Below are 21,314 nucleotides of genomic sequence, written 5' to 3'. Positions count from 1 at the left end.
TTAAAGCTAGGGGGAAAGAGGAGAGCTGAAGGATTACTGGAACCTTTGCTAAGGAACACGATGTGCTGCCAGTTGGGGATGTGTAGAAAAAAGATGTAGTTATATTCCAAGGGACCATTGATACCTAAGAGAATAGTTTGGGTTTGAGCATCTAACCAGCAGGCCTGCAGAGACTCCAAGTATTTAGTGTTCTATCCGGTATTCTATTCCTGACTCTAAGTATACAACGAAATTGTATTCATGATGGTGAGACTGAAAATTCTCCTGGGCACAACAGAATAGCCATCCTGATTATTAAAATATCAAAACCCTTCCATACTACCTGGTAAACACCCACCTCCCCTAGTGCCTCCCTACACCCTAGCCACTCTGCTCCCACCCCCAGGATTCCCTGGACTCTTGAGCTAACCTAGTCGGGTCTCTATTGCCCCTCCTTCTGGCCTGGCATGGCCAGGGGCTTTCAGGATCCTGCTCAGGAGACTGGCCATTGACTTCTGATAGGTTGGTGCTGGCATCATCCTGGTTGTTACATATTTGGAACATCACCCTGGTCTTGGGCATTGAAAGCACAGTCTCTGATGTGAGGTTACTCATGTAGGAGAACACTGCGATGACCCTAGTGAGCTGCTGGCCCCAACTCATTGTGGGCAGTTACAAGAGAAAAACCTTTTTCTTCTCTCTTTCCTCCTAAAATTGACACCAGGAAAACAATCACAAGGAGTGGGACAAGTGTGTAAGAGCTGCCTCCTGCTCCCAGCCACTGGAACCTCAAGTCCCGCCCTTTATGGAATGGGTCCTAGGAAAGATTAAAAGTGAGATTGAAAACTAATTTGGATGGAATTTCACTGGCTGAAAGTGATTGAAATTATGGGTTGGGATGTGTTGGGCAGGAGGGAGACCGGAAAGAGCACCTTTGTTCCTGGTACTAACTTCCATATTGACCTCCTTCTTTTGTCTGCCATGGCTAGTCCCTGGCATAGACCCCTTCCTCATCTCTCATCACTGAGCCTTATCGTCCTATCCTTTGGACACTACACACACACACACACACACACACACACACACTCACACACACACACACACACACACACACACACACATCCCTACATGCCTGACATTCCTCAAAACCTTCTTAAAACTTCCAGAGGCCTCTGGAAATCTAAAATGGGCAGATCAAGTATCTAGGGGCCAGCCTAGCTCAAGCTTGAATAATTAGATATTGTATTCTGCGAGTCTGGAACTTTGAATGTAGAGGCACAGAAATCTTGTCATCAGAGCAGAATTGTATGGCTGGTGGTGCTCTAGGAAAAAAATAATCCTGCGATGTCTTGCTATGGGGGCTCAGGTTCTCATCTTCTCTTTTGTGATGATTTCTTGGTTTTTCAATCTTTTCTTGGAGTCCCTGAGGTTTCCCATAACCCTTCTAACATGTCATCCTGCCTCTCCTCACCTCCCCACCCCTGCTTCCATCTCACAGCCTCCGCCCTTTTTTCCCTTAAGTTAGCCAGAGCTGGTTTCTATGGATCGCAGCCAGAGGCATCTCAACTAATAAAGGCCATTCAAGGTCAGAGATAGAAGATGCAGTGAGAAGCAGCTGCCAGCAGAGGGGGCTGTGGACTCACTTTGAAGGGACCTCTGAGTGGCCCCAAAGGCCTTTGAAAGAAAGGTGGGTGGGAGAGCCAGACAGTGGCCAAAAAGTCCTTTCTTGCAGCATTTTATCCCATCAAGAGCAAGGAGGCTGTACAAAAAGATTGTGAAATGGAAAGTCTGGGCCTTTGATCCAATCACAGCTACATCATTCTCTTCACTTACTGGTGACCTTGGGCAAGTCACCTAATCTTTCAGTTTTGCCACAGATAGAGCACCAGGATAGCACAGAGATGTACTTCAGGCCATGGGGACTCTTTCAGATACCTTGAGATTTGTGGTTCTAAAGCTGGGTAGGTGGGACAGCTGGATTTCTTCCTGGGAGAATTTGTGGTACTTCTGAGAACAGAAAATCCTAGAGCCCAGAACATGAGGATAGCCTAGGTAATCGAATTCATTCCTGATGTTTAGGATGATGAGAATGGGGCTGGGCCATGGCGGGGGCTGTGAGGCATCTTGGTGAGGGTATCCACCACTGAACATCTATGGCCTCCAGGGATAACCAGTTTGCTAGGAGGACACAGTGATGGTCTGATTGACTCACAGGTTCTCCCTGGATAGCCCTTAGGTGCACAAGGGTTAGAGGTTGTGGGACATTAAAGTGTTTTTACCCAACCAGGATAACTTTTTTTTTTTTGCTTGTTTGTTTTTGGTATCAGGGATTGAACCTGGGGTGCTTAACCACTGAGCCCCATTCCCAGCCCCATCCCCCCCCTTTTTTAAATTTTGAGACAGTGTCTCGCTAGATTGCTTAGGGCTTTGCTAAACTGCAGAGGCTGGCTTTAAACTTGAAATTCTCCTACCTCAGCCTCCCAAGATGCTGGGATTTCAGGTGTGTGCCACTGCACCCAGCAGAACTGGTCTTTGCACCTGGTTCTCTAGGTACCATGGCCTTATATATAGTAGGGATTGACATAAGGCCCCCATCTGTCCATTTCACCAGTTCACTGCTCTGGAACCACAACTGGATCTCTCTGGGTCCCCTCCATGGGTGATGTTCCTGCTGATGTGGAGACTGAAGTCTCCTCAGATTGTCCCAGGGGCAGCCTCAGTGGAATCAGTGTGTCCTATCATGGCCCTCAGGGAAGAGACCACATTATAATCGTCCCAGACCATGGCCACCACAGCCCAGAGTTCATGTAGCTGATGAGCGTTGGGTAGAATAGCTTCCTCCAAAGGTCCAGGTAATGTTCAGTAAGTAGATGCTCTCTGGTTTCTGCAGCATCTTCATGCCAACCAGCTTGAAGCCCAGCCTCTCAAAACCCTGGATCATAGCTCCAACGAGCTTCCACTGCACCCCATCGGGTTTCACTGAAATCAGAATCTGCTCTTGGGTCCAGGAGAGCCCTTTTGAGCCTGTGAGCATGAGCAGGCACAAGTTATTTCTTCACTTTAAAACTCATTCAAGAGTAATTCATTTCTCCCCCTTGTATTATTTTTCCCATTCCCCTCACTTCCTCTTGTATGTAATTTTGTATAACCCTGAGGGGAGGGGAAGGGAGAGGGGATAGTAGAGGATAGGAAAGGCAGCAGAATACAACAGACACTAGTATGGCAATGTGTAAATCAATGGAAGTGTAACTGATGTGATTCTGCAATCTGTATACGGGGTAAAAATGGGAGTTCATAACCCACTTGAATCAAAGTGTGAAATATGATATGTCAAGAACTATGTAATGTTTTGAACAACCAACAATAAAAAAAAACTCATTCAAGAGGCTGGGGTTCAATCCTCAGCACCACATAAAAATAAAATAAAGGTATTGTGTCCAACTACAACTAAAAAACAAAACAAAACAAAAAAACTCATTCATTTAGCTGGGGATGGGGCAAGCCTGTAATTCCACTGACCTGGGAGGCTGAGGTGGGTGGACTGCAAGTTTGAGGCCAGCTTCAGCAACTTAGTAAGGCCCTAAGCAACTTAGCCAGAACCTGTCTCAAAATAAAAAGGGCTGGGGATGTGGCACAATGGTTAAGCACCTCTGGGTTCAATCCCTGGTACCAAAAAAAAAAAAAAAAAAAAAAAAAAAAAAGGTTATTACAGCACCTTCCCATAGGGTTTTGTAAGGATTTTAAAGCATTATCCACGTAATGCAGCTAAAATCTGGCATATAGTCAACATTCAACAAATGTTAGTTGCCACGCTTGTCATTACTGTAAGACACTTGTATTTTTTTCAAGATGAAGAACTGTTGTGCAGGGGCACCCGGATGGAGCTGCATTTTAGATCTCAGCCTCCTTCCTTCCCACTAGACCAGAGCTGAGCTTTGCTGACTTCCACACTTCCACTGCTCTTCCCAGCCCAGGCAGACCCCTGATGGGCCAGCTTCATGGTTACCCAACCTGTGCAGCCACACAGGGCCCCACTCTTGATTCAATGCTCAGCTGTTGCCATTTTGAAATTCTTAGTAACTTTTAAATAATGGCCCCATATTTACATTTGCATTGGGCCCCTGCAGTTAGGGGATTTTTCTTATTCTCTGACAATTTGTGATTGCTTTCTAGTTGACCAGTTCCTCAAACAGTTTTCTATAGAGTTTTTCCCTCTTTATTGCTCTATTGAGTATTTATGTGTTAATATTTTATCTTCAAAATGCTTGGGTTTTTATATTATTTTATTAACTTTTTATCTTTCAAATTGTTTAGCTTTTGGTTCTGTGTGTTTATTATGTTTCTTCTTTAATGTTATGGCTTCTTTAAAAAAATTCTGGTTTAATGATCTTACATTTTGTTCTTACAACCTTCTTAGCCCTTTAAATTGCATTTCTCATAAAGTTTAATTGCATTACCTTTATAATATCTACTTCCATCTGACAGATACTGCCTTGAGAGGGCTGTTTCTCAGCCTTTGTCTAATGTATTTCACCCACTGATCAAAATACAGCAGCCTAATAATACCACTACTAAGTCAGAAAATGCTTTTAACATTTGGTGGAGACCCTTTCAGGTTATATAATATCTGTCTATTAATCTGCCTATCTATATAAAACTACATATGTGTCTCTCTATTAACCTGTTTTTCTGATATAGTTAATTCATCTTTCTAAAACAATGTACATTTTTTTTCTACAAAAATCACTTCTTAGTGTCTATGTCTTCCATTTCATAAACATGTCATAGTTTATTCTACCAGTCTGCACTTTGGGGATTTTGAAGTATTGCTTACAGTTGTTCATTATTATAAATCATGGTATACAGAATATTCTTATGGCTAAGCATTAGTTCACATCTGTGATTTACTCTTAGGATAAATTCAGGAAGGGGAAATTGCTGGATCAAAGAGTGTAAATTGTTTAAGAATTTTTCATCAAATTTTTGACCATGAAATATATCCTCATGCTATAAATTCAAAACATACAAAAGGGATACACAGAGAGGTCTCTCTCTGCCTTCCCACCCCTCCCCACAATTCTCCAGTCATTCATTTCCCCTCCCCAGTATAACTAATATTACCAGTCATTAGGAACATCTTTAAAGTTATTGACATAGGTTGGGCACGGTGGTGCACACCTGTAATCCCAGCAGCTCAGGAGGTTGAGGCAGGAGTTCAAAGCCAGCCTCAGGAATTTAGCACAGTTCTGTCTCAAAATAAAATATAAAACTTTATGGGGATGTGGCTCAGTGGTTAACGCCTCTGCATTCAATACTGGATACCAAAAAAAAAAAAAAAAAAGTATTTCATATTCATTGTAATACATCCAAATATCAAAGGAGAATATAGAATAAAAAGTAAAAGTCCTTTCCCTACCACTCAACCTCAATCCTGCTGCTTCCCCAAGGGTGTCCTTCATTAAACTTTGAATCTTTACTTCCTTCCAGGCCATTTTTTCACTTGCAAACACACACACACACACACACACACACACACACACACATCACACACTTGCTCCTAATTCATTTGATCATTCCCCTATTAATGGATATTTTCTTGATTTGAAGATGGTTTGAGTATGCCACCAAGGATTCGGGTGTTAAAATTTGATCCCCTTTTGTGAGCTATTAGGAAGGTGAAAACTTAATCTGACTGTTCTATTTAGAGGTGGGTTTTTGAGAGATTGTTAGAATTACATAGGTCATCAGGTTGGAGCCCCATGATTGAATCCTGGTGGCTTTATAAGAAGAGGGAAAGGGACCAGAAGACACACATGGACATGCACATCTCTGTCTCTCACCATGTGATACCCTGCACAGCCTTGGGACTCTGTCAGCAAGACGATCATCAGGTGTGGGCCCTTTAGACCAGAACCATGGGCCAAAATAAGCTTATTTTCTTTATAAGTCAGCCAGCATTAAATTTGGTTATAGTAACATAAACCAGACTAATATAGATGTTTATAATTATGCTCTACTTTTCACTTATAGAAACTTTGCTATAGTAAACCTATACATAAACCAAGTCTCTTCTGTAAGGTGACTAATAATGCTCTACCAATTAACACTCCATCACAGTGTATTGAATTGGTTATTTCCCATACCTTTACCCAAATTGGGCATCATCTGTCTTTGACATTTGACAATTTAATTAAAGATTATATCTTGCTATTGATTTAACTAATGTCTCCTGATTATTACTGAAGTTGAGTATCTTTTTTTCTTTAAATATATATATTTTTTAGTTGTAGGTGGACACAATACCTTTATTTTATTTATTTATATATTTATTTTTTTGTACCAGGAATTGAACTCAGGGGCACTCAACCACTGAGTCACATCCCCAGCCCTATTTTGCACTTTATTTAGATACAGGGTTTCACTGAGTTAGTTGCTTAGGGCCTTGCCGTTGCTGATGCTGGCTTTGAACTCAGGATCCTCTGTCTCAGCCTCCCTAGCCACTGGGATTACAGGCATGCACCACCACCATGCCCAGCGCCTTTATTTGATTTTTATGTGGTGCTGATGATCGAACCCAGTGCCTCACACAAACCAGGCGAGCACTCTACCACTGAGCCCCAGCCCCAGCCCTGAAGTTGAGTATCTTTCATATGATTTTCTATTTACTTATGACATCTATTTACTTATGACTTGTCTTTTTTATACTCTTGGGCCAGTTTTTATTCAGTTATCTTTTTCTTATTAATTTGTAGTATCTCCTTATGTGCTATAAATCAAACCTCTTGCCTATCATATAAATAGTAAATATTTTTCTCAGTCGGAGCCTTTTAGCTTTGTTTAAGATATTTTTTGGCCCACATAAATTTCTCATTTTACAGAGTAAAATCTCATCCATTTCTACAATTCCTTCTGGTCTTTTTATAGTTATGTTCAAGTCTTTGCTCAATCTGGAATTTATTCTGACATGTTGTGAGGTAAGTACTCAACTTTATTTTTATCCTTCTTTTACTTTTTAAATCCATTTCTAAGTGGGTTGAAATCATTTTTGTATCATCTAGGTGAAAATAGCAAGATGAAAATTCCTTAGGAAAGGATTATTGGGAATCTTATGGAGGCCTACTGGTAATCTCTCTGTGACATTCAAATTTCTCTTTGACAATGTTCCACATTCAAATTATTTTTGGCCATACACTAAACTGTGGGTGTCAGCTGGTTGATACCTATGAAGACATTTTCTAAAAGTTCTGATCTGGTTTCAGGGAAAATGGAGGCCAAAGGAAGAGAAATCAAGGAAGGTAATAGATGGGTTTGGGGGAACTTCTGGGGGTTTAAATTGTCAACACTGGGTAGGAAAGAGAGGGCCCAGAATAAAATAAATCTGAAAAGAATGAAGACATCGTTTTTGACTGCATAGTGGAAATGTTTTCCCTATTTAAAAAGAACAAACAAATGTGAATTTTGAAAGGAGAATTTACAGATGGAATACCTCTAATTAAATCACCCAATTCTTCCCACCTCCTACCTCTACAGTGGCAGGAACCCTGCTGAGCAGGGCCATCAACAGGTAGGCACTCAGGAAGTTTGTGGCCATTGATAAAATATTGAAATACTAACATGCTACTTGGCAAATGGAAAATAGTAACTGCAATAAATAATCAAATTAATTATCAGTAGAAGTTATAAGTCCATTAGGGTACCGTCAGGACCACTGATGAATGAGCTTCCCAAAATAGCAACTCTTGAGAAACAGCTACACTCTCTCTTCGCCCACAAATCGGCAGACAGCACGACAGCATTGCTCATTCTTTATGAGGAACTCTGGGCTTCAGCGGAATCGTCAGTTTATCTTTATCCTAAATTACTCATTTGTTAGTGCTTCCAAAGAATGTAGCCTTTACTTAGGTTTTATTGTTTGCGCATTGTAATACTTGCAGCAGGTGTGCAGGGTTTGGTTTTCTTGAATGATCCAGCACGTCCAAAAACATTTAAAAGATGGACACCCAGGATGAAGATGCATCTCTTGTTGCAACTGCCACTACCTCTGGTTAACTGAAATGGCCTCAGTTTTCGTTTGCCTTCCTCCACGCTTGTTCCTATACAGAAACCAGAATGATCTTTCAAAAGCAAAAACTATTCTTTCAGGCCACCTTCCTACCTCCCCTCTGGCCCCATTTTATAGATCTCGTCCCATCATTCACTTTCCTCTGCTACAGGAGTACTCAAGAGAAACGGAACCAATGGGGTGTGTATTTACACACAGAGAGAAAGCTCTATTCTAGGGAATTGGCTCATGTGATTTGGAGGCAGGCAAGTCTGAAATTTACAGGGCAGGCTGGCAGGCTGGAAAAAGCTGATTTTGCAGTCTTGAGTGGGAAGTATGGAAACTTGAGTAGAATTTCTATGTTGCAGGCTGGAGACAGATTTACCTTCGTTGCCTGGGGGACTTGTCTATGCTCTCAGGACCTTCAACTGATGGAATGAGACCTACCCACATTACGGAGGGTAATCTGCTTTACTCAATATCTACTGATTTAAATGTTGATTAAATCCAAAAAAGTACCTTTATAGTAACAGCTAGTGTTTGAATGAACAACCAAGCACCATATTCTAGCCATGTTGACCCATAAAATTAATGTCACACAGCCTCTTTGCCACCTTTGGTGGGACTAACTGCTATCTCAGGGCCTTTATGCTTACTTTTTCTCTCTGCCCAAAGATCCTGCTCCACATATTCTTGTGGTTCCAAGGTAGCTAGCTGCCCAGCTGGCTCCCTCACCTCCTTTCAATTTTACTGGATGCAGCCCTCTCTGATAGCCCTGTTGCAAGCCTCCTCCAGCTCAGCACTCCCAGCCCCTTCTGCTGGCCTTCTGTGTAGTGGTCTCAAGTGTGGTGAGCCTCAAAGGTGCATTTTCTACTCTGTTACATTCTAGACACAAACAATTTTGTCCTGGACTATAAGCTCCTTAATAGTTTGGACCTTATTTAACTTGCATACTTGGCCACTGATTAAACTGTTATCCTCTGCTCCAAACCCTCCCTTCTATAATCTGCTTTGTGAGACTAGGGCCAGGGCTCTGAAAACTACATTTCTGCTCTACTAGCTAGCTCCCTGTTGGGCTCTGTCCATAGGGGACACTACAGGGTGTTCTAAGGGAACCCAGGGAATTGTTTTCATCACATATGGTAAGACATGAAGAAATTATATCACGAGGGAAGAAGCATCTCACAGCCCCCTAGAGCAGGAGTCATGCTGCCTCGTGGCATGGGAGGGGGCACACGGAAAAGCACCAGGGTCAATTAGAAGGCAGAGGGAGCAAGAGGCATGTGTGGGCCAGAGTGTTTTTACTGTAGTTTTCACTGGAAGGAACAGGAAAGGCAGGGTAAGCAGCCATGGGATCAGGTAGTTGGGGACAATTTCAGCAGACCTGGGGGATAGGAGTTGTCCATTACATGGTCCTGGTGATTAAGTCAGATGGATAGGGGCCCAGCTCCAGAGCCTGATAGAGTTGGCGGTTGGGGTTCTAGACTCCAGTTTGCTTGGTTTGCAAATGAAAGGCCAGCTCTAGGGGGAGCTGTTTGCTATCTTTAGGAATTTGCTAATCCTGGAAGGGACAGGCCCTCTACTGTCTGTAAGGGCCCAAGATGTCAAAGCATCAAATAAAATAAAATTAAGACATGATTAATGCACAGGGAGAAAACATGAAAGGATGGAGGTGGGAGAAGAGACTCACTTCCTCTGTTGGTTCCCTGTGAACTTCCTGTGGGCTCTCTGATGGTTTACATTTTATGAGCATCACTCTCAAAGGGCTCTATTCCACTCCCTAGTAACAGCAGTGTCTTCCTGTAGCAGAGACTAAGACTAGTTTACAATTTCCCACCACATGCAGAGCCAACCCCACTGTGATCTTCTCAGAGACACCAGCATCAGCCCTCCAGTATCCCATCCCCAAGAGTCTGAGTCTCAGACCCGTGGGACCCTCTTCCAGATTCAGAGATAACAATTTCATCCAAGCAGTGACCCAATCTCCAAGGTCTGAGTTTTAGCTCAGCAGAGTTTCCTTCTAAACTTACAAATTTTAATAATTCAAACTCTCTTATTCCCTCAGCCTAGGGGTGGCAGCTCCTTCCTAAAATTCCCACCCATATGTCATGCTGGTGTTTTTTACTGCCCTTTTAGCTACCATGTTAACAACTTCATACATAGCTAGCAATTACTTATATTCAACTCTCTTTCTTTAAATTATTAGTGAGGTTCTTTCTCCTGATAGGGCCATGGCTGACTGAGAAATCAGCACCACGAGTAGTTCCAGGAAACAGATCTTCAAATATAGGACTTTCTTTTCTTTCTTTTTTCCTTTTCTTTATTGTTTTGCTTTTCTTGAATTTGAATTCAGTGTTGAGTTCCTTGCCCATGTAAAATGGGGTACTAGCAATCCATGGCATATATCGACATCACAATTAATAAAATCATTACTTATGGTTAATTGAGATGAAGTGTCTATTGCAAGTTCCTTGGGGGACAAAGTAGCTATTCCACTGGTCACATGGACCAGGATGTGAGATGGATTGTTTTGAATGCACTAGACTGCTTATAGAAAGAAAATGATAAGTTCAGCGGAATAGTTGGCCAAATTGGAGGAGTAATTAATATAACTTAGAAATGGATGCTATGAATATCCCCCAAAGATGGATACAATGATTACTGAAACAGCATCCTCTTAGTTAGGGAGAGGATTAGGCATTGTTTATCCTCTCATTAAGGAGAATGGTATCTTGTTAGGCAGAAAGATTGTTTTCATTGTCTTATGCAAGTTTAAATACGTGAACAAAGGTGAGAAGCCAAAGTGATGGACTGTTCCTGTTATTACGCTGTTGTCTGTTAGCTCCAATCCACTGTCCTATACTCTGCTGGGTTGGGAACTCTGTGAACTACATATCTTCTTTGCCAAAGTAAGCTCCCTACAAGGTTTTGTCAATGGATGGTAGCAGAGGAAGATTTAACACTGGAGGAGGATTCCCTTGTGAGCATCACCCAGCAACCTGGAAAGCTCCTTCCCATGGAGGTTGCTGAATCCAGTGTGCAGTCTTCCCAGCACCTGCAGGCCAGCCTCAGGGTGCTTCCTCCAGGAACTCCAGCAGCCGCTGTGTAGCACGGCTTCTCAGAGGTCTGCATTTTGACTCTGCAGGGCCCCTGAGCTAAGCTTGAGTTTTAATAATTTAAGTACCTTCCCTTTGTTCTCCTAGCCCAAGGAGTGGCAGTTGCTTCCTGTAATTTCTGTCTGTAAGATACTTTAATGTCCTTTTCTTGCCTGCATTTTATCACCTACCCAGGCTCAGAGCCTTGCAGTGGGTAAATCCTTCTGCATATGCTCAAGGCTGAGCAGAAATTTCCTTTATCCTCTCATTTATATGGATGTAGAACCTAGGTCACAGAGCAGTTAAGTAATCTTCCCATGGTCTTACAGCTGGTAAGCGATAGAGCTAGACTTTAGTGGGTCTGGTAGATTAATTTTTTTTCTTTCCTCTTCCTATTTTTTTTTTGTTGTTGTTGTTTACTTTGTGCATATATGTGTTACTGAGAAGTTGAATACAGGGGAACTCTATCATTGAGCTATGTCCCCAGCCCTTTTTTTTTGAGACAAGGTCTCCCTAAGTTACTGGGACTGACCTCAAACTTGAGATCCTCCTGCCTCGGTCTCTGGAGTCTTTGGAATTACAAACATATGCCACAATGCTGGGACAATAATTTATTTTTCATATGAATTGATTTCTTGATGCCATCCCAGTCTTCAGGTACCCATATGAACCAAGCCTTCCTGGTCAAGCACATTGACTTCAGAATTGGTGCATTTATCCACTTTGGTACACTGCTTCTATGGGTGGTGGGTGGTAAAGATAGATATTGTTAAGAGCATGGACTTTGGTGGCAAATAGATTAGGTTAAAATCACAGATCTGGGGCTGGGGTTTTATAGCTCAGTGGTAGAGTGCTTGCCTGGCATGTATGAGGCACTGTGTTCAATTCTCAGCACCACATTTAAATAAATAAAATAAAGGTCCATCAATAACAACAAATTTTTAAAAATCAGATCTACCATTTGCTACTTAAAATTTACATGAACTAAGCAAGTTTTTTCACTTTTCTAAGTGTTATGGTTTGGATGTGAGGGGTCCCCCAAAAGCTCACAAGTGAAAATACAAGAAGGTTCAGAGAAGAAATGATTGGGTTGTGAGAGTCTTAACCCAATCAGTGAATTAATCCCCTAATAGGGATTAACTGAGTGGTAACTGAAGTGGTGGGGTGTGGCTGGAGGAGGTGGGAATTAGGGCATGGCTTTGGGATATATATATTTGTATCTGGCAAGTGGAGAACTCTCTCTCTCTGCTTCTTGATCACCATGAATGTGAGCTGCTTCCCTTTGCCACACACTCCATCATGATGTTCAGCCTCATATTGAGCCCTGAGAAATGGAGCTGGCCTCCTGTGCTCTAAGAGCTCTGAAACTGTGAGCCCTCAAATGAACTTTTCCTCCTTTACAGTTGTTCTGGTCAGATCCTTTAATCACAGCAGAAAAAAAAAATTTACTAAAACACTAAAAATCCATTTCCTCATCTTTAAATGTGAAAAAATAATACACATCTACAAAAGGATTCAGTTGAAGTCATTCTAGATATTTTAAAAAACAAAACAAAACACAAGACTATACCAGCTGGGCATGATGGCACCTGCCTGTAATCCCAGTGGCTTGGGAGGCTGGGGCAGGAGATCACAAATTAAAAACCAGCCTCAACTAAAACTTAGTAAGACCCTGTCTCAAAATAAAAAATAAATTAAGGGGCAGTGCAGCTGGGAATGTGTATGAACGATTAAGTGCCCCTGGGTTCGATTCCCAGTACAAAAAAAAAAAAAAAAAAAACTATACCAGCTAGTACAGCGGTACACACTTATAATTCTAGCCATTCAGGGGCTGAAGCAAGAGGATCATGAGTTTGAGGACAGCCAGGGTGACTATCTCAAAATAAAAATGTTTGAAGGGCTGGAGTTGTGGCTCAGTGGCAGGATGCTTCCCTAGCATGCTGGAGGCTCAATACTCTGTATGGCAAAAATAAAAATTAAAAAAAAAATGCCCATTTATGATCCATGATTGCCCCCTAGAGGTAAAATTTAAATACTGATTCCATAACTAGGCTAAATAGAACCCCTGAAAGCCTTTTTCATTGCATGCTATCCAGTCTAAAAGCCCCGCATTTGTGCAAGTCAAATGGCCTGTTAACAGCTGGGATAAATGTCTCCAATCTTTTTGAAATGTAACATCATGCTTCCTCTAGGTAATCAGGAAGGGGCAGCATACTGGGTACTGCAGGCACAGGGGCACCAGAGAATCAATTCAATTTCCATGAGAAAAAGTAATGTATACACACTCACACACACCACAAACAAATAAAACTTAAAGCCCACACAGTTTCACAAATAGGTTTCCTACACCTCATAAAGAAACAAGTTATAACCATTTTATGCAAACTACCTCAAATAACCAAGTAAACAGATAAAAAAAACCAAGGGCTCAACTTACTTAATTAGGCTAAAACATGTCCAAATAGCTTTATTTTAAACTTTGGGGATTGGGGAGTTTAGAAAGATACATAGCATGCATGTTATACTACATTACACCTCAGTACAGTCTGGATCATTTCCCCATAATCAAATATTTATGGCAAAACATATTAAGGGGGATAAAATAAAAACTGAACAGCATCACATTAGTTCAGACTAGGGTTTGCTGCCAAATGAATTTGCTGAAACTCTACTTCCACCTGCCCACCCACCCACCCCCAAAACACCTGCTGCTAGTTCAGAATTTCTTGAGTTTTGGAATTGCAGATCAGCATTATAGACCAATATAACTGAGCTGAACCAATCTAAGACAGCAGTTGAAGAAATTATAGCCCAAACTCAATTCTGAATATATGGCCAAGAATTCTAAAATAAAATGCTGGTAAATAGAATCTGACAGTGTATAAAAAATTAATACAACCTGCCCATTGGGATGGAAATGGAGCACCACAGTGTGGTTATACTAAAGTTGACAACAAGACTCCTGAGACACAAATCGATTGCAACCTAGAATTCTAGGCAAGATATGGAAGATTCTGCAGCTGCATCTTCATCTCACTGGAAGGTCTAGCAGCTACTCAAGTCTAAATACATAAATCTGGCTGTCACTCACTCACCAGGCACGTACAGCTGCCATGGGAGAGCCAAGGAATGCAGTGGTCACCTTGACTCAGAAGCCTCTGTTTCCACCAATATTTTCTGTGTAAACACACAGCCTGCACGCCCACTGACAACACCTCCAAATCTACTCTACAAAGGCTGTATACACAGTAGCCCTCATTTATCTTAACTCTCAGTTTCCAAGGAAACAGTATTGTGGAAGATCGAGGTCAGTGTCAGGAAAGCTTGCCATTAGCCCTACCCTGATATTAATTTTCCTTTATTTGCAAAAGGATCATTTAACATTAGAAAATTTGCACTGTGGTTGCCAGTTAAGGAAGAAAATCATACAGTCTCTTCAAAGATGTAGAAAACGCATCCAACAAGACTAAATATGGATTCATAATAAAAACTCTTAGCAAATTAGTGATGGAAGGGAACTTTTTCAATCTGTTAAAGGGTATCTACACCAGACCTAAACTTTATGCTTCAGATGAAATTTCAGAAAAAAGATAAGATTATTCTGTATCAGCACTACAACCTACTATTATCCTGAAGCTCCTAGCCAGTGTAATAAGAGGAATAAATAAAAAGTATAAGGATTTGAAGGAGAGAATACCATCTCTAATTGCAGGTATTACTGTCAATTTAGAAAATTCAAGAAAATTTGGAGTAAAACTATATGAACTTATAAGAGAATTTGAAAAAGATGCTAGATCCAAGATCAACATATAAAAAAATCAATATATTGGTATATACAGAAATAAGAAACTAGAAGGTATGATAGGCAAAAAAGATAACATTTGCAGTGTCAATAAAGCTTCTAGGAATAAGTTTTGTAAAATTGTGCTAGACCATTGTAGAGGATGATATGAAATATTTCTAAAGATATAAAGAGTATGAAAGGGGGGGCTGGGATTGTGGCTCAGTGACTGAGTGCTTGCCTCATACATGTGAGGCCCTGGGTTCGATCCTCAGCACCACATAAAAAAAAGAAAAAAAAAAGAGTATAAAAGAATAAGTAGATCACAGGTAAAGTTTAAATTTAAGTGACTGCCATACTCTTCAAAGTGTTTATACCATTTTACATTCCCATCAGCAAGCTATGAGGCCTGTGGTTCCTCTGCAACTTACCAACATTTGATGTGTTTGTTTTTTTATATACCATTATTTATTTATTTATTTTTATGTGGTGCTGAGGACTGAACCCAGAGTCTCACACATGCTAGGCAAGCGCTCTACCACTGAGCCACAACCCCAGCCCCTTGATATGTTTTTTTTTTTTTAATTGACATTCTAGTGAATGTATGGTGATATCTTATTTTGATTTTAATTTGCATATCCTTTTATATCTTCTTTGGTGATATGTATTCAAATTTTTTTGCCCATTGATAGATTGAATTTTTTTTTATTGAGTTGAAGGAGTATTTTATATATTCTGGATATACATCCTTTATCAGTTATTGAGAATAAGCTATTAAAATGCCCAACTATAATTCTTTAGTTATTTCTCCTTTCACATCTGTCAGTTTTTGTTTTGTATATTTTGGGATGTTGTTGTTAGGTGCATTTGTGTTTATAATTGTTACATCTTTCTGATGTCTTAACATTTTATCATTCTGAAATGTTTCTCTTGTCTCTAGTAATATTTCTTATTTTAAAATCTATTTTGTCTGATAATGTAGCTAGTTCAATTCTCTTAGTGTTACTGTTTCCATAGTTTATTATTTTTCTATCCTTTCCAATCTACTTGTGTCTTTGAATCTGATGTGTCTCTGATTGACAGCATATTAATTAAATCTTGCTATTTTTTAACCACTTTTTTACTATCAGGATGAATTTCAAGTGTTGCCGGTATGTATGTATGTATATATTTTATTTACTTTATATGTGGTGCTGAGGATCAAACTCAGGGCCTCATACATGTTCTGCAAGCACCCTACCACTGAGCCATAACCCCAACCCCTAAATCTTGCTTTTTAAAAATCCAGTCTGACAATCCCTGCTTTTTTAATGAAATTATTCTTATAGCTGGATTTAGTCTGTTATTTTGCTGTTTGTTTTCTTTATTTCTCATGTCTTCTTTTTGTTTCTCTGTCCCTCTTTGGCTGACTTATTCTGTGTTAAAAATATTTGTAGTAACCATTTTAATTTATCTGTTGGCTTTTCTAAACTATATTCAGTTATTTGTGCCCTTTACTAAAAAAAAATTCACTCAAACTATATTTATATATAGTGTGGTCTTTCTAGGGATGATAATATCCATCTTATCACAATCTTCTTAATTTCAATAGTAACTTTAAGATGTTTAAATATAGCAAGATTGCTTCAATATAGCTCCCTTTCTTATTACTACATCTATTATATCTATATATGTTATAAAGCCAACAATACAGTATTATAGTTACTGATTTTTTAAATCTTATATCATTTATTTATTTATGGTACCAGGGATTGAATCTAGAGGCACTCAACCCCTGATCCACAACTCCAGCCCTTTTTATTTTTTATTTTTACTTTGAGACAGGATCTCATTAAGTTGCTTAGGGCCCCACTAAATTGCTGAGGCTGTCTTTGAACTTGTGATCCTCCTTCCTCAACCTCCCCAGCTACTGGGATTATAGGCATGCACCACCACACCTGGCACAATCTTATATCCTTTAAAGAAATTAACAGATGCAAAGAGAAAATACATATTTGTATAGCTTTTTAAAAATTTTGCCCCCCACATATAACTTTCATTTTTCTTTATTTTCCCCTGTGATTTGGGTTACCAGATGTTATTTCCTTTCAGCCTGAAGGACTTCCATTTACATTTCATACAGAGCAGGTCTGTTAGTAATGAAGTCTCTCAGGCTTCATTTATCTAGAAATGTTTTTGTTTCACTTTTATTTATGATGAAAACTTTTTCTGGATGCTATTGGCAGCATCAATTGTTTTCCTTTATCATCTTTTATTTTCTTTTAATTAATTAATTTAGTAAATTAATTAATTTAAATTTCTCTTAATTTTTATTTATATATGACAGCAGAACATTTTGATTCATTGTACACAATTGCAGCACAACTTTACATTTCTATGGTTGTACACAATGTAGCATCACACCATATGTGCAGTCATACATGTGCCTAGGGTAATAATGTCCATCTCATTCCACCGTCTTTCCTGCCCCCATGCATCCTCCCTCCTCTCCCTCCCCTTTGCCCAATCAAAGTTCCTCCATTTTCCCCATGCTTCCCCCCTCCCCATTATGGATCAGCATTCACTTATCAAAGAGAACATTCAGCTTTTGGTTTTGGGGGATTGGCTTACTTCGCTTAGCATGATATTCTCCAACTCCATCCATTTACCTGCAAGTGCCTTAATTTTATTCTCTTTTAATGCTGCACAATATTCCACTGTATATACGTACCACAGTCTATTTATCCATTTATCTTTTGAAGGGCATCTAGGTTGCTGCCACAGTTTAGCAATTGTGAATTGAGCTGCTATGAACATTGATGTGGCTGTGTTACTATTATGCTGATTTTAAGTCCTTTGGGTATAGACTGAGGAGTGGGATAGCTGGGTTAAATGTAGTTCCATTCCAAGTTTTCTAAGGAATCTTTATACTGCATCTTTAATGTTACCTTGTGGCCTTCATTGCTTCTTTTTCTTATTTATTTATTTAATTGATTTTTGGGGGACACTGGGGATTGAATGCAGAGGTGCTTTACCACTGAGCTACATACACAGTGCTTTTTATTTTTTATTTTGAGACAGGGCCTCTCTGAGTTGCTGAGGCTGGACTTTAACTGGTCATCTTCTCGCTTCAGCTTCCCAAGTCTCTGAGATTACAGGCATGTGTCACAGCACCTGTTGGCATCCATTGTTTTTGATGAGAAAAATGGCTCATCAGAACTGTACTTTGTGATTTGCGATAAGTTATTCTTCTTTTGCCACTTTTAACATTTTTTTATGTGTCTTTGGCTTTCAGCAGTTTAATGATAATATGATGATAATGTGGGTTTCTTTTTTCTTTCTTTCTTTCTTTTTTTTTTTTTTTTTTTTTTTTTGTTGGTACCAGAAATTGAACTCAGGGGCACTCGACCACTGAGCCACATCCCCAGCCCTATTTTGTACTTTATTTAGGGACAGAGTCTCACTGAGTTGCTTAGCTGTTGCTGAGGCTGACTTTGAGCTCACGATCCTCCTGCCTCAGTCTACTGAGCCACTGGGATTACAGGCATGTGCCACTGCACCTAGCAGATAATGTGGGTTTCTTTACATTGATCTTATTTGGACTTCTTCAAGTTTGTTGGATTGGTAGATAAATGGTTTGAGGGTTTGTTTGTTTTTGCAAATTTGGGAAGTTTTGGGCCATTGTTTTTTTCAAATATTTTTTCTTTATCTTTCTTATCTTTCTGAGGCTCCTGGTACATGTATGTTGGCATGCTTGATGTTATGCCACAGATCTCTGAGTCTTAACACCTTTCATCTTTTTTCTATCTGTTCTTCAAATTAGATATTTCTATTCAATATCCTCAAGTTCACTGACTTTTTTCTTTTGCTATCTCAGATCTGTTGTTGAGTGTATCTAGTGAGTTTTTCATTTGTTATTGCACTTTTTTACTCTAGAATTTGAATTTTATTATTTTTATAGTTTCTTGTACTTTCTTGAAATTTCCTATTTGTTGAGTCATTGACATTTTCTTTTAATTCTCTAAACAGTTGTTTTAGAATAGCTGATTTGATGTCTTTGCTAAATACATCTGGACTTACGCAATGACAGTTCTATTGACAGCTTCCTTTTTAATTTTTTTTTGTTGTTTTCCTGAGTATGAGCCACATTTGCTTCTTTACATGTGTCATATATTTTTTGTTGCAGATTGGACATTTAAAAGAATACATTGTAGCAACTCTGGATTCTGGTTCTACTCACCAGGATTACTTCTATTGCTTCTCCATGGTTTATTTATTTATTTATTTATTTTTTAGTTGTCAGTTGAACTTTATTTTGTTTATTTATATGCGTGCTGAGGATCGAACCCAGTGCCTCACACATGCTAGGTGAGCGCCCTACCACTGAGCTACAACTTCAGCCCCTGCTTCTGGGTTTTTGTTCTTTTTTGTTTGGTTGGGTTTGTTTTCAATTTTTTTTTTTAAGTAATTGACTGGATTAAATCTGTAGACTCTATCACTCTAGCAGTTATTCCAATATCATGCTTCTCACTTTTCTCAATTTGTTGTTGTTCCTATTGAGTATTGGGGATTGAACCCAGGGGCCGTCTAACATTGAGTTAAATCTCCAGCCTAATTTGATTCAATTTGAGACAGCCTCAATAAATTGACCAGGTTGGCCTTGAACTTACTATCATTCCACTCTGCCTCCCAAGTCTCTGGGATTACAGACAGTGCCACAGTGCCAAGTTCAGTTGTTATTTTTAAAAATTCTTATTTTTTTATTTATCTTGGTTCCTAGGGGACATCCTTGTGTCTGAATATTTTGATGGTAAACCAATGATTAGTCAGAGGTTTTGTCCACATACTCAGTGCCAGTAAAGTTTCCACTCTTTGCCTGTGAATCTATGTGTGGGTTGAGGAGTGCATTCAAAGTTCATGCACTTTTCAAGTCTTCCCCAGATTCTCCTTTTCCAATAGTCCTTCCTGGTACTTCTTGCCTGTGTGCAGTCCTTATCTGCCAGGAATGTGTTCAGAGCTTGAGCCCTCTTGGGTTTGCCTGCCTGCGTGTGATGCAGACTTCCAGTCAGCCAGGGACCTATGGAGAGCTCATCCAATCCCTCCATAGCTTTCTTATTTTCAGGATCTCTCTGTTACATTTCTGGCTTGACTGCCAAGTTGGATTGCAACCTCATGTTAACAGAGCTATGGGCTTTCCCAGTTCAATTCACTGAGTTTGATGTTTTTACTGACAACACCTTTGGCATATATATTTTTTATTGTTGGTTGTTTGTTTTTCTCTCCTCTCTAAGTCAAGTCAGCCTTTTTCAGCAGCAGCAGCAACACTGCCCTGCTGTGCCATTGATGCTGGGGAAGGAGAGGAGAGATGAGAGCAGTCCCAGGCAAGAATGCCATGGATCCAGGTTAATAGAATGGTATTAACCTGAGTTCAGAAGTTTTTCATGAACAAACATGTCTCAATTTGTCATGTGCATTTAATCAATTTCCAGACCCTGAAACTGCTTCTTGACAATTCTTCCCAGTTTTATAGTTTATTTTGTGAAAGAAGTAGTGAATTCTTTATTCCATCACCACCAGAAGTCCTGCCCAATAGACAATATTTTTGTGTGTGTTTATGTGGTGCTGAGAATTGAACCCAAGAGAAAACTACAATGGTTTAACTTTCACCTTAAAACATTGGACTTTTTTTTTCTTTTTCAGGAGGAATACTATGTGGCTAATGATATTTGGAGTTGCCTAAGCATAATGAAATAAAAAATGACTGACTTTTTGATTCTTTTATCATTGTTTCAAAATTCTTTACAGACACCCCCTTAGTGTTTGCATCCAGAGTGGAATTTCCTGCTCTGCATACATTCTGCATCCAGCAGAATGTCCTGCTTTTCATATGTTACAACTTTCCTTGGAAAAGTGGTTCTCAAGAGGTAGTCTCCAAACCAGCAGCTTCCACAACACCTGGGAACTTGATAGATGTGAACATTCTTTTTTTTTTTAATACCTTTATTTATTTGTTTTTATGTGGTGCTGAGGATTGAACCCAGGGCCTTGCTCGTGCTAGGCAAATGCTCTACCGCTGAGCCACAACTCCAGCCCTAGATATGAACATTCTTGGCTCTGCCTAAGAAGTACTAAATCAGCCACTTTGACAATATAGCCAGCAATCTTTGAATAAGCCTCTGGATGATTCTGATGCAGGCTCAGGTTTTAGGACTGCTGTCTTAAGATATGGAACCTGACATACCTAAGGGAGTAGAGCCTAGGACATGGCTGAATCCAGTGTTTTGAGAGGACAGCAGGAAAAGTGGCCACCAGCTCTAGCTTCTGGCAGACTTGGACTTCTCTCCCTCCTGCTGTTAGGGGAGAAAATTGTCTTTATCTGGCAGATAGAATGTTTTAATTTCTAGTCCCTCAAACAATCTCGGTGGTACAAACACTGACT

At 39.9% G+C, this 21,314-nt stretch overlaps 1 pseudogene across 1 annotated transcript; it reads right to left on the bottom strand.

The window, feature by feature from the left end:
- On the bottom strand, nt 1–2,878 carry LOC308655563 (nucleoside diphosphate kinase, mitochondrial-like; annotated as a pseudogene). Its single transcript has 2 exons — nt 2,534–2,878; nt 1–6 (listed from the first exon to the last, which is right to left on the bottom strand). The product of its transcript is annotated as a nucleoside diphosphate kinase, mitochondrial-like (transcript).
- Between the last annotated feature and the right edge of the window lie 18,436 nt (nt 2,879–21,314).

Source organism: Spermophilus citellus (assembly GCF_964194105.1).
Source record: "Spermophilus citellus genome assembly, chromosome: 9".
NCBI classification, from domain to species: Eukaryota; Metazoa; Chordata; class Mammalia; order Rodentia; family Sciuridae; genus Spermophilus; species Spermophilus citellus.
Note: the sequence above shows the minus strand (reverse complement) of the source record. Positions and strands in the feature narration are given on the sequence as shown.